Source organism: Crinia signifera, chromosome 8, assembly GCF_055691185.1.
Source record: "Crinia signifera chromosome 8, ASM5569118v1, whole genome shotgun sequence".
NCBI lineage: Eukaryota > Metazoa > Chordata > Amphibia > Anura > Myobatrachidae > Crinia > Crinia signifera.
The window spans coordinates 129,055,730-129,068,325 of NC_139224.1; the positions used below are offsets into that span (position 1 = coordinate 129,055,730).

A 12,596-nucleotide genomic window follows, 5' to 3' on the forward strand; every position below is an offset into this window, starting at 1 on the left:
GTAGAATTGCTACGGATCGTCTCTTCATCTCTTGCCTGTCCACAAGCACGAGATTGTACCTGTACAGCTGGACTATTCATTCTGCTGAATCCAAAGTCAAGTTGTTGCTGCGTTCCTGTTTCTACCAAGCTTTACCATCATACTGCCTTCCGCAAGAACAGTACAGTATCTTCTCGCTGGAGCAGTAAGTATAGTACAGTCATTTGTACATTTTGACTGATTGCTGCATTACAGTATACAGTACAGTAAGCAGCCAGGCTCCTACGATTACAAAATGGTCCCTGCGCGGAAGCGCTCAGTTCCCAACTTGTCCCTGAATGAACCTGTTTCCCTTCTTTCCCTACTGTTCAAATGCACCCGGTGCAGAATACTGTATACAATCGCTTGCTGTGTATACTGTATTCAGATACTGCAGGCTGCCGCTATGGGTATTGTCCGTAAATACTAGAGTCTGTTTCGCAGACTCATTTCGCAGACTTACTGTATACAGTATCGAGTAGTGATATTGTGATTTTTGATGGCTTCCACGTTCAGTGCAGTGCAGTAGAGATAGCGCCATTGAGAATATTGTACAATGTGTTAAAATTGCCTGGTGTGTATGGGCCGCAGATCCCCCACTAGCGATGACAATACTCTATTAGGGTGGGCTACTGTAGGCTGCTAAATACTAGATCTCTCCGTAATACTGTTGGTATAATACTGTAAATAACATATTTTTTCCTCAAACGAGGGGACCGGTGTTTTTCTCATGTTAACGGACTGTTTCGCAGGCTCAGTCAGTAATAGGAGCACATGTGATATCGTGATTTTCAGCCATGTTGGGAATCGACATGGCTGCACAGTGCAGTAGAGATAGCGCCATTTAGAAAATTGTACAATGTGTTAAAATTGCCTGGTGTGTATGGGCCTCAGATCCCCGACTAGCGATGACAATACTCTATTAGGGTGGGCTACTGTAGGCTGCTAAATACTAGATCTATCCGTAATACTGTTGGTGTAATACTGTAAATAACGTATTTTTTCCTCAAACGAGGGGACCGGTGTTTTTCTCATGTTAACGGACTGTTTCGCAGGCTCAGTCAGTAATAGGAACACATGTGATATCGTGATTTTCAGCCATGTTGGGAATCGACATGGCTGCACAGTGCAGTAGAGATAGCGCCATTTAGAATATTGTATAATGTGTTAAAATTGCCTGGTGTGTATGGGCCGCAGATCCCCGACTAGCGATGACAATACTCTATTAGGTTGGGCTACTGTAGGCTGCTAAATACTAGATCTCTCCGTAATACTGTTGGTGTAATACTGTAAATAACGTATTTTTTCCTCAAACGAGGGGACCGGTGATTTTCTCATGTTAACGGACTGTTTCGCAGGCTCAGTCAGTAATAGGAGCACATGTGATATAGTGATTTTCAGCCATGTTGGGAATCGACATGGCTGCACAGTGCAGTAGAGATAGCGCCATTTAGAATATTGTACAATGTGTTAAAATTGCCTGGTGTGTATGGGCCGCAGATCCCCGACTAGCGATGACAATACTCTATTAGGGTGGGCTACTGTAGGCTGCTAAATACTAGATCTCTCCGTAATACTGTTGGTGTAATACTGTAAATAACGTATTTTTTCCTCAAACGAGGGGACCGGTGATTTTCTCATGTTAACGGACTGTTTCGCAGGCTCAGTCAGTAATAGGAGCACATGTGATATCGTGATTTTCAGCCATGTTGGGAATCGACATGGCTGCACAGTGCAGTAGAGAAAGCGCCATTTAGAATATTGTACAGTGTGTTTACAACCTTCCGTGCTAAATTTGCTAGGGCAGGATCAACTACACAGAATCGGTTTTCCCTCCCCCTTACTGCACTTCTGCTTCAGGTACCATAAGTACCATAATGAACAGTGCATGATTCTCTTGAGGATCATACACACTAGACGCTTTTCATCTGAAAATTGCCTGGTGTGTATGGTCCAGAGTTCCCCGACTAGCGATGAGAATACTTTATTAGGCTATTGCAGGCTGCCGCTATGGGTATTGTCCGTATAATGTGGAATAAATACTGGATTGGGGTATTGTCCGTAATATTGTTGTAATACCGTAAATAACAGGTCCTTTCGCATCTTTTTTTTTTTGCATACTGTACTTGTAATTGAAGTAGTCACAGCAATAGGATCACGTGGTATCGTGATTTTCCGCCATTTTAGGGATCAACATGGATGCCACATACAGTACAGTGCAGTGAAGTAAAGATAGCGCCATTTAGAATATTGTACAATGTGTTAAAATTGCCTGGTGTGTATGGGCCGCAGATCCCCAACTAGCGATGACAATACTCTATTAGGGTGGGCTACTGCAGGCTGCTACTATGGGCATTGTCTTATAATCTGTGCTACTGTAAATACTGGATTAGTCCGTAATACTGTTGGTGTAATACTGTAAATAACGTTTTTTTTTCTGCAGGTGGGGGGGGGCGGAGTTTTGCGCATATTAATAGACTATTTCGCAGACTCAGTCATACAGTATACTGTACTGTATTTGTGTAAAAAATCCCCTAGCTGTGTACAAAATCCCCTAGCTGTGGGTGTTCGTATTGTAAGTACTGTAATTACAGTAATACTAGATTACAGGTATCCGGAGAACCAGAATACTGTACCAGTTTATTTTTTGATTTGTTTTTGAACTTTTTTGTACATTACTCTACATACTGTACTGTACATTGGCATTACGGTGTGTGTCATAAAGTACTGTATGTGTAATGGGCATTACGGTATGCCAATGGCCAATACAGTGTGCACAGTGGCGTAAGTACAGCATACAGCCCCAGCGGTGGTAAGGAAGGTGCTTACAGTAGCAAGCAGATTTGTGCTGTGGGGCTATTGTTACCCGCTGCCTTCTGCCCAGGTCCTGCTCTCCCAGCTCCCCCACCCCTTACCGCTCAGCATATTGCCACCGATGGTACCTGCCGCAACAGTGCATCAGTCCCGGCTCTCCCTGCTGCTGCTAATGAAAAGTGACACTAAGAATATGGCTGTCCCTGTACAGTAGAGCGTTTTTAAGAAACTTAGAGGAGTCCTCCACCTCCTCTAGGATCCTCAAAAACTGACTGCACTGGGAACAGAAGCTGCATGGATATTCTAAGATGGCGGGTGCTAGAATGAACACTAGTCCGTATCCCCTACAGTACAGTATGTACAGTAAATCATACAGAATGGTGTTCTGTTGTCCATGCCTCCTACCCACATACAGTACTGTATGGGGCTCTGAAGATCTGTCCTGGCAGTCTTTGGCCCTCCTCTGTGTCTATGCTCCAATATGGTTCTCTTCCTATTCCTCTACAGTATGTGCCCCCTCCCTGTCTGTCTGTCTCTGTCTGTTTGTCCGCCCGCCCATCAACAGTATGCCCCCCCCTCCATCCGCTGTCAATCTACAGTACAGTTCTGTATAGTACAGTACTGTACAGTATGTCCCCATCCATCTTTCTGTCCAACTACAGTATGCTCCCCTCCTAGTCTGTCTGTCTAAGCCCCATCTGTTAACGTACTGTACTTTTGTTTATCGCTTCATCCCTTTTATTGAAAAAAAAAGCTCATGTCTATGCAGTATGGTTACATAATTTTCACTACTGTAATACCATAATACAATACTGTATGCTACTGTATTGTACTGTAACTAATGTACTGTACTGTACAGGTACTGTACTGTATGTACTCTATTAACTTGAATCATATTGTTGTGTATTGTAGAGTGCACTGCCTACTGAAGATGGTGAAAAAAAAATTCTATTCTGGAGAACCTTCACTTGCATGTCCCAAGAGAATAGCTGCATTAGTGCCACACATTAAAAATAATATCGTTAAGAAGAAAGCAGGAAAAGAAAATATTCCTGTTGTCAAACTACGGAAAAATGCCAAGGCCAAGAACAAATCTTTGTACAGTATTACGTGACTGGAGGAGATTTTCACGATGAATGTCTGGTGCAAGACATTAACACTGATGCACAGCAAGACATTAACACAGTGACAGATGTGTCAGTTCCCGTAGATAATGACTTTGGAGCTTCACATTACACCTCTTGAACAAAAATCTCAATCACCGTCCCATAGGAAACTTAACTTTCTGGATCACAACCCACCACAATGTAGCTGCACAGGGCTGGTGAGAGACATTTTGGGCAAGATGACCCGCCTGGAAACCCAAAACAATGGACTGTCTGTACATGTGGATGAACTGAAAGCGGAAATTCATGTACTGACTGGACAAATTAACGTGCTGTCAGGAGGTCTGAATGACATGCTTGCTCAAGCCAAACAATGGCAAGCTGCTACAGGGCCACCCATTACACCCACAACATCTAATCCAGTACAATCACAATTTGACTGCCCTGATGCATTTGAAACAGAGGATTGTGACTTGGAAATGACCCAACCAACCACATATTTCCACTTCTCTGATTTGGAGATGACACCAGCTTCATCCAACCGATTGCCCAGCCCTAGCATGGACACAGAAACTAGTTTACCAAATGAATTGGTGAACATGGACACCACACCAGTGTCATCTCACTGGTTGCCTCCCACACATAATGCTTCAGATACACAACAACGTCAGACCAACTTAACAAGTACCCCACTGACATCTCACTGGTTGGCTGACAGACACAATGCACCATCCCAAGCCTCTAACAACATGGACACTGCAATGGTTGCATCATCCCAATTGTCCCCTGGAAATATGATCGTCGCAACCTTACCTCAACATCAAAGAACATCACCTCTACATGAAAGAACACCTAGAAGCATACCAAAAGAATTTTGCGCTGTGGGGATTTCCTTGCCTGACATGCCACTCAAAGTCATCACAGCTGAGGGTGTCAACACTCTCTTTGAAGCAGCGAAGATGGAAATGCACCGTTATGCACAACAGATTTTCCAAGAGCATGTTTCTTTTGACCTGTATAAGAATTGGTGCAATCGGGTCAATTTTGATGGTCAACGTAATAAATTCGCAATCCCAGAAAATCTGCGCCTCGATTTAGTGACACGACTCATGGAAAAATTTGATCTTACAAAGGCGGATTGTACCAAGACAAAGGCGGATTGTACCAAGATAAAGGACACTTTAAATGGATTGCTACGGATGCCCAGAGTTACACGCTGGATGTGCTTACTGTAGCACAGCAACTGGAGACGTCTCTTCAAACTGGCATCTACTGTACTCACAGAACAAAGGACAGGCAATGAAATGGAAAAAAAGTACGTTTATGATCTTACTGTACATTATCTCTCTCCCATCCCCTTCCCCTGCCAACATGTGTCTCTTCCCCCCCCCCCCTGAAATCCTTGTGACCATTCAGTACTAACGCTATTATTTTTTCTTCTCTCCCCTTGTCCACCATGCCACTCTACCATGAGCAAAATCAAGCGTGTTTGGGACAGAGAACAAAGGACAGGCAATGAAATGGGAAAAAAGTAAGTTTATGATCTTGGTACTCTTTACCTAGAACGGCGCCCATCGGGGTGATCGCGGGATCGCGGGCAGTACATAAACGGCCGCGACGCGATGCCCGCGATCACCGCGATTTTCCCATAGGGAACAATGTTAAAAAGCCAGATTGACCGCGATTTTGCATTCAATGCCTCAATGCCCGCGATTTTACCATAGGAATCAATGTTAAATGGGCTACAGAGCCCAAATAGGCTCAATTAACCCTTAAATGTCACCCCAATTTTTTGACGCCACCCCACGATCCACGCCAACCCGAAGCGTGGCGAGCGCAGCGAGCCCGCGAGGGGCGGCGGTACGCGTCCTCCGACCTTTTCATGCCCTACTATCCACGTCGGCGTGGAGTTGAGAATAGAATAGTGTGGCGAGCGCAGCGAGCCACCGAGCCCGAAGCGTGGCGAGCGCAGCGAGCCCCGCGAGGGGACGCGGATACCTTCACAGTTATACGCGTCCCCTCGCGGACTTCACAGGTGTCCGTGGCGACGCCGACACCTGTGAAGCCCGCGAAGGGACGCGTTTACCTGTGAAGATATCCGCGTCCCCTCGCGGGGCTCGCTGCGCTCGCCACGCTTCGGGCTCGGTGGCTCGCTGCGCTCGCCACACTATTCTATTCTCAACTCCACGCCGACGTGGATAGAAGGGCATGAAAAGGTCGGAGGACGCGTACCGCCGCTCCTCGCGGGCTCGCTGCGCTCGCCACGCTTCGGGTTGGCGTGGATCGTGGGGTGGCGTAAAAAAATTGGGGTGACATTTAAGGGTTAATTGGGTCTATTTGGGCTCTGTAGCCCATTTAACATTGATTCCTATGGGAAAATCGCGGGCATTGAGGCATTTTACATTAAAATCGCGGTCAATTAGGCTTTTTAACATTGTTCCCTATGGGAAAATCGCGGTCATCGCGGGTACACGATTTTGATGTACCCGCGATTTACCCGCGATGACCGCGATTTTTTACCCCCGACGCCCGCGATTCTAATCGCGGGCGCCGTTCTAGGTAAAGAGTACCATGATCTTACTGTACATTATCTCTCTCCCTCTCTCACATCCCCTTCCCCTGCCAACATGTGTCTCTCTCTCCCCCCCCCCTGAAATCCTTGTGACCATTCAGTACTAACGCTATTCTTTTTTCTTCTCTCCCCTTATCCACCATGCCACTCTACCATGAGCAAAATCAAGCGTGTTTGGGACAGAGAACAAAGGACAGGCAATGAAATGGAAAAAAAGTATGTTTATGATCTTACTGTACATTATCTCTCTCCCTCTCTCCCATCCCCTTCCCCTGCCAACATGTGTCTCTCTCCCCCCCCTGAAATCCGTGTGACCATTCAGTACTAACGCTATTCTTTTTTCTTCTCTCCCCTTATCCACCATGCCACTCTACCATGAGCAAAATCAAGCGTGTTTGGGATAGAGAACAAAGGACAGGCAATGAAATGAAAAAAAAAAAGTATGTTTATGATCTTACTGTACATTATCTCTCTCCCTCTCTCCCATCCCCTTCCCCTGCCAACATGTGTCTCTCCCCCCCCCCTGAAATCCTTGTGACCATTCAGTACTAACGCTATTCTTTTTTCTTCTCTCCCCTTATCCACCATGCCACTCTACCATGAGCAAAATCAAGCGTGTTTGGGACAGAGAACAAAGGACAGGCAATGAAATGGAAAACAAGTATGTTTATGATCTTACTGTACATTATCTCTCTCCCTCTCTCCCATCCCCTTCCCCTGCCAACATGTGTCTCTCCCCCCCCCCCCCTGAAATCCTTGTGACCATTCAGTACTAACGCTATTCTTTTTTCTTCTCTCCCCATACCACTCTACCATGAGCAAAATCAAGCATGTTTGGCCCATAGAACAAAGGACAGCCACTGCCTTGTAAAAAGCTTTGTTGTGACCAACAGTACTTTAAATTATTGTACCTAAAATATGACTTTGTCCTGTTTAAATTAATGTACTGTTTAAAAAAATATATATATATATATTACTGTATACTGTATTTTAAGTCCCCACACATGATTCTAATTGTATGGTACTGTATAAAGAAGTTTTTGAAAGATGTATTGTACTGACACCTGCCCAGTATACTGTATTGTAATAATTACAAACTGCAAACCATCTTTAATGAAATGTACTGACAGTAATGATTTTTATAAAAAATTTAATCACCTAAACAAACAAAAATAAAAATTAATTAAATTAATCGCATCAGTAAATCAAATATCTGGTTGATGACGCCCTGGAGCATCATCACCACTCTTCTTAATTCATCTGTGAAAATAAAGAAACAAACAATGTACAGTTTAGAACAGAAATACAGTACAGGTTGAATAGTATACTGTACTTTACCTCTATCCATGGGTGGTGGATTTGGAGGAGGGGCGGAGGCTGCCTGGTCCTCTTGTACCCTTGGCACTGTGGAAAAATGAGAAAATATGCTTTATAAATAAAGTTGTTATTACTGTATTATTATTATTATTATTATTATTATTATTACTTGTAATACAGTAAGTTATGGTTATTACTGTAAAGTAAGTGTGCGACGTGCAGCATATGGCCAGCGGCTCAAAATGGAAGGAGGCTGCTGCGGCTCTGGCAGGCGGGAATGCAGTTTAAAAAGGAAGGAGGCTGCGGCTCCGGCAGGCATCTGATAGGAAGAGTGCTTAGTGCTTCCTGAAAGTGTGTGCAGTGCGCCGCCCAAGCAATGAGCATGAATGAGCACAGTTTCTATTATCCCTGTTTTACAAACATTTGTCAAGCCCTGGCATAATGTGTAATGGGCAGTATGCTGTGTAGCATTATGTAGAATGGGCATTACTGTGTGTGGCATTATGTGGAATGGACATTACTGTGCATGGCATTACAGTATGTGGAATTGGCATTACTGTTTGTGTAATTATCTCTAATGGGCATTAAAGTGTGTGGCATCTTGTGTAATGATAGGCGGTGATGGACATGTCCAGTGATTGACATGCCCCTGGAATGGTGCACCCCCTAATAAAATGGTCTACGCACACCTACTGTATGTACAGGAATGCTTACTTTCTTCCTGGCGGATGGATGCACTAATAAAATGGGCTACGCACACCTACTGTATGTACAGGAATGCTTACTTTCTTCCTGGCGGATGGATGCACAGGGGCTTGTGAATGGGTACAGGGGACGAGGAGGGGTGGCCAGCCAATAATGTCTGGTCAGGTCTGGCCCTGTAAAAAATAATAAAGCACATTGGCCCCTGTACAATACAGTATTGTACAATGTACAGTACTGTACACGCATGATTGCCCATCCGCCAGCGCAGGGGATGTGGCGGTTACCGGCACTGTGTGAGAGTCGCTTGCTAGGTTGCCTGAGTATGCAGGGCTGCCACGGGGACACTACGCTAACTGCGTTAGGCTGACGTTGGCCGAAGCTGACAGCGTCGGCCAACGGCACGCCAAGAAAAGATACAAGTTCGAAAAAAACCCCACAAATACTGTACAGTACAATAAACAAATGACAGGACTTACTCTCAGGACTTACTCTCTTCTTACTGTAAATGGGGAAAAAAAAAAGCCGTGGACTGTTTTCCATAAAGTGCTGCGTCCGCCACACTTGATAAAATTGACTCCACGTCAACGTGGATAGTGGGGGTATGAACAGGTCGGGAGGACACTTACTGTGTCCGCTTGCAGCTTCCGACACACTTCCGGCTGCCACAATTTGAGGGGGCCGTATGGGGCGTACCCTTTCCATCCTCCTCTGAAGTCCTGTGTAAAAATAATTACATTACAGTATACTCTACTGTAGTGTCCTTTGAAACATTAGTTCACACACACTACTGTGATCAGTGGTAGAGTATTCAGTATTACACTACAATAGATAAACAATGTCTAGGTCAAAAGGTCGTGCAACAGACGTATTTGCGCACCGCACCCCTCCACCCCCACCCCCTTTGTGCACAAGATGCAGAGCTGCCTAACGGGGACACTACGGTAATTGCACAGGGCTCCCGCGGGGACACTACGCTGACTGCGCTAGGCTGCCTTTGGCCAATGCTGACAGCGTCGCCCAATGGCACGGCAAAAAACTACATTACGTAGTTCAAACACACAAACACAAAACACAATTAAGAAATGACAGGACTTACTGCTAAGCATCGTGGCGATGCTTGAGGGGGGGCCTGCAGCATCCCGGCAGGGAAGGGTCCCCTGTTCTTCAAGCGGAGGCACTGTGGGCAAATGACAAAAATGTACTCTTATTACTGTAAATGGGGCGGAGCTGGGTTTACAAAAAGGCGTGGACTGGTTTAATAAAGTGCTGCGGCCGCTATAGTGTACTTTATAAAATCCACTCCGCTCCAAAGTGGATAGGACACATAATGTACCGCTGCGCTTGCCCCGCTTACGGCTGCCCTGGATAGTGGTTGTTTCAAATGGAGGCATTTGCCAGTACAGTACAGGATTTAGTATTGCCACTGGCAAGTGCCTCCTTTGTTGTGCATCAGAGGCATTGGCGCAACGCTCCACCCCCACCCCCCCTGAAATGGAGACTACGCTGACTACGCAGGGCTGCAGCGGGGACACTACGCTGACTGCGCTAGGCTGCCGTTGGCCGACGCTGGCAGCGTCGGCCAACGGCACGCCAAGAAAAGACACAAGTTGGAAAGAAAGAAAAAATACACAAACTCAATAAACAAATGACAGGACTTACATTCAGACGGAGCGGCGCCACTTGTTGAGGCGGTGGGGGCTGTGTCGGCCTCCATGGGCAGGGTGCCCTGGTCTCCAAGCGTTGGCACTGTGGGAAAATGTCAAAAATGAGAAAATGTGCTGTTTAATGTAAATAAACTTACTGTACTCTTATTACTGTAAATGGGGCGGGGCTGGGTTTACAAAAAGGCGTGGACTGGATTTTATAAAGAGCTGCGGCCGCTATAGTGTACTTTATAAAATCCACTCCGCTCCAAAGTGGATAGGACACATACTGTAATGTACCGCTGCGCTTGCACCGCTTACGGCTGCCCTGGATCGTGGTTGTTTCAAATGGAGGCATTTGCCAGTACAGTACAGGATTTAGTACTGCCACTGGCAAATGCCTCCTTTGTTGTGCATCAGAGGCATTGGCGCAACGCTCCACCCCCACCCCCCCTGAAATGGACACTACGCTGACTACGCAGGGCTGCCGCGGGGACACTACGCTGACTGCGCTAGGCTGCCGTTGGCCGACGCTGTCAGCGTCGGCCAACGGCACGCCAAGAAAAGACGAGAGTTGGAAAGAAAGAAAAAATACACAAACTCAATAAACAAATGACAGGACTTACTCTCAGACAGAGCGGCGCCGCTTGTTGAGGCTGTGGGGGCTGTGTCGGCCTCCATGGGCAGGGTGCCCTCGTCTTCAAGCAGAGGCACTGTGGGAAAATGTCAAAAATGAGAAAATGTGATGTTTAATGTAAATAAACTTACTGTACTCTTATTACTGTAAATGGGGCGGGGGTGGGTTTACAAAAAGGCGTGGACTGGATTTTATAAAGTGCTGCGGCCGCTATAGTGTACTTTATAAAATCCACTCCGCTCCAAAGTGGATAGGACACATAATGTACCGCTGCGCTTGCCCCGCTTACGGCTGCCCTGGATAGTGGTTGTTTCAAATGGAGGCATTTGCCAGTACAGTACAAGATTTAGTACTGCCACTGGCAAGTGCCTCCTTTGTTGTGCATCAGAGGCATTGGCGTAACGCTCCACCCCACCCCCCCTGAAATGTACACTATGCTGACTACGCAGGGCTGCCGCGGGGACACTACGCTGACTGCGCTAGGCTGCCGTTGGCCGACGCTGGTAGCGTCGGCCAACGGCACGCCAAGAAAAGACACAAGTTGGAAAGAAAGAAAAAATACACAAACTCAATAAACAAATGACAGGACTTACTCTCAGACGGAGCGGCGCCGCTTGTTGAGGCTGTGGGGGCTGTGTCGGCCTCCATGGGCAGGGTGCCCTCGTCTTCAAGCGGAGTCACTGTGGGAAAATGTCAAAAATGAGAAAATGTGATGTTTAATGTAAACAAACTTACTGCACTCTTATTACTGTAAATGGAGCGGGGGTGGGTTAACAAAAAGGCGTGGACTGGTTTAATAAAGTGCTGCGGCCGCTATAGTGTACTTTATAAAATCCACCACGCTCCAAAGTGGATAGGACACATAATGTACCGCTGCGCTTGCCCCGCTTACGGCTGCCCTGGATCGTGGTTGTTTCAAATGGAGGCATTTGCCAGTACAGTACAGGATTTAGTACTGCCACTGGCAAGTGCCTCCTTTGTTGTGCATCAGAGGCATTGGCGCAACGCTCCACCCCCACCGCCCCTGAAATGGACACTACGCTGACTACGCATGGGATGCCGCGGGGACACTACGCTGACTGCGCTAGGCTGCATTTGGCCGACGCTGGCAGCGTCGGCCAACGGCACGCCAAGAAAAGACACAAGTTGGAAAGCAAGAAAAAATACACAAACTCAATAAACAAATGACAGGACTTACTCTCAGACAGAGCGGCGCCACTTGTTGAGGCGGTGGGGGCTGTGTCGGCTACATGGGCAGGGTGCCCTGGTCTCAAAGCGTTGGCACTGTGGGAAAATGTCAAAAATTAGAAAATGTGCTGTTTAATGTAAATAAACTTACTGAACTCTTATTACTGTAAATGGGGCGGGGGTGGGTTTACAAAAAGGTGTGGACTGGATTTTATAAAGTGCTGCGGCCGCTATAGTGTACTTTATAAAATCCACTCCGCTCCAAAGTGGATAGGACACATACTGTAATGTACCGCTGCACTTGCCCCGCTTACGGCTGCCCTGGATCGTGGTTGTTTTAAATGGAGGCATTTGCCAGTACAGTACAGGATTAAGTACTGCCACTGGCAAGTGCCTCCTTTTTTGTGCATCAGAGGCATTGGCGCAATGCTCCACCCCCACCCCCCCTGACATGGACACTACGCTGACTGCGCTAGGCTGCCGTTGGCCGACGCTGGCAGAATCGGCCAACGGCACGCCAAGAAAAGACACAAGTTGCAAAGAAAGAAAAAATACACAAACTCAATAAAGAAATTACAGGACTTTCTCTCAGACGG

At 46.5% G+C, this 12,596-nt stretch overlaps 1 long non-coding RNA gene across 1 annotated transcript; it reads right to left on the reverse strand.

Moving 5' to 3' along the window:
* Positions 1-7,709: 7,709 nt before the first annotated feature.
* On the reverse strand, positions 7,710-9,706 carry LOC146027094 (uncharacterized). The gene is made up of 4 exons (XR_014454664.1): positions 9,629-9,706; positions 9,159-9,248; positions 7,849-7,914; positions 7,710-7,770 (listed from the first exon to the last, which is right to left on the reverse strand). It is a non-coding gene; the product is annotated as an uncharacterized LOC146027094 (long non-coding RNA).
* Positions 9,707-12,596: the final 2,890 nt, after the last annotated feature.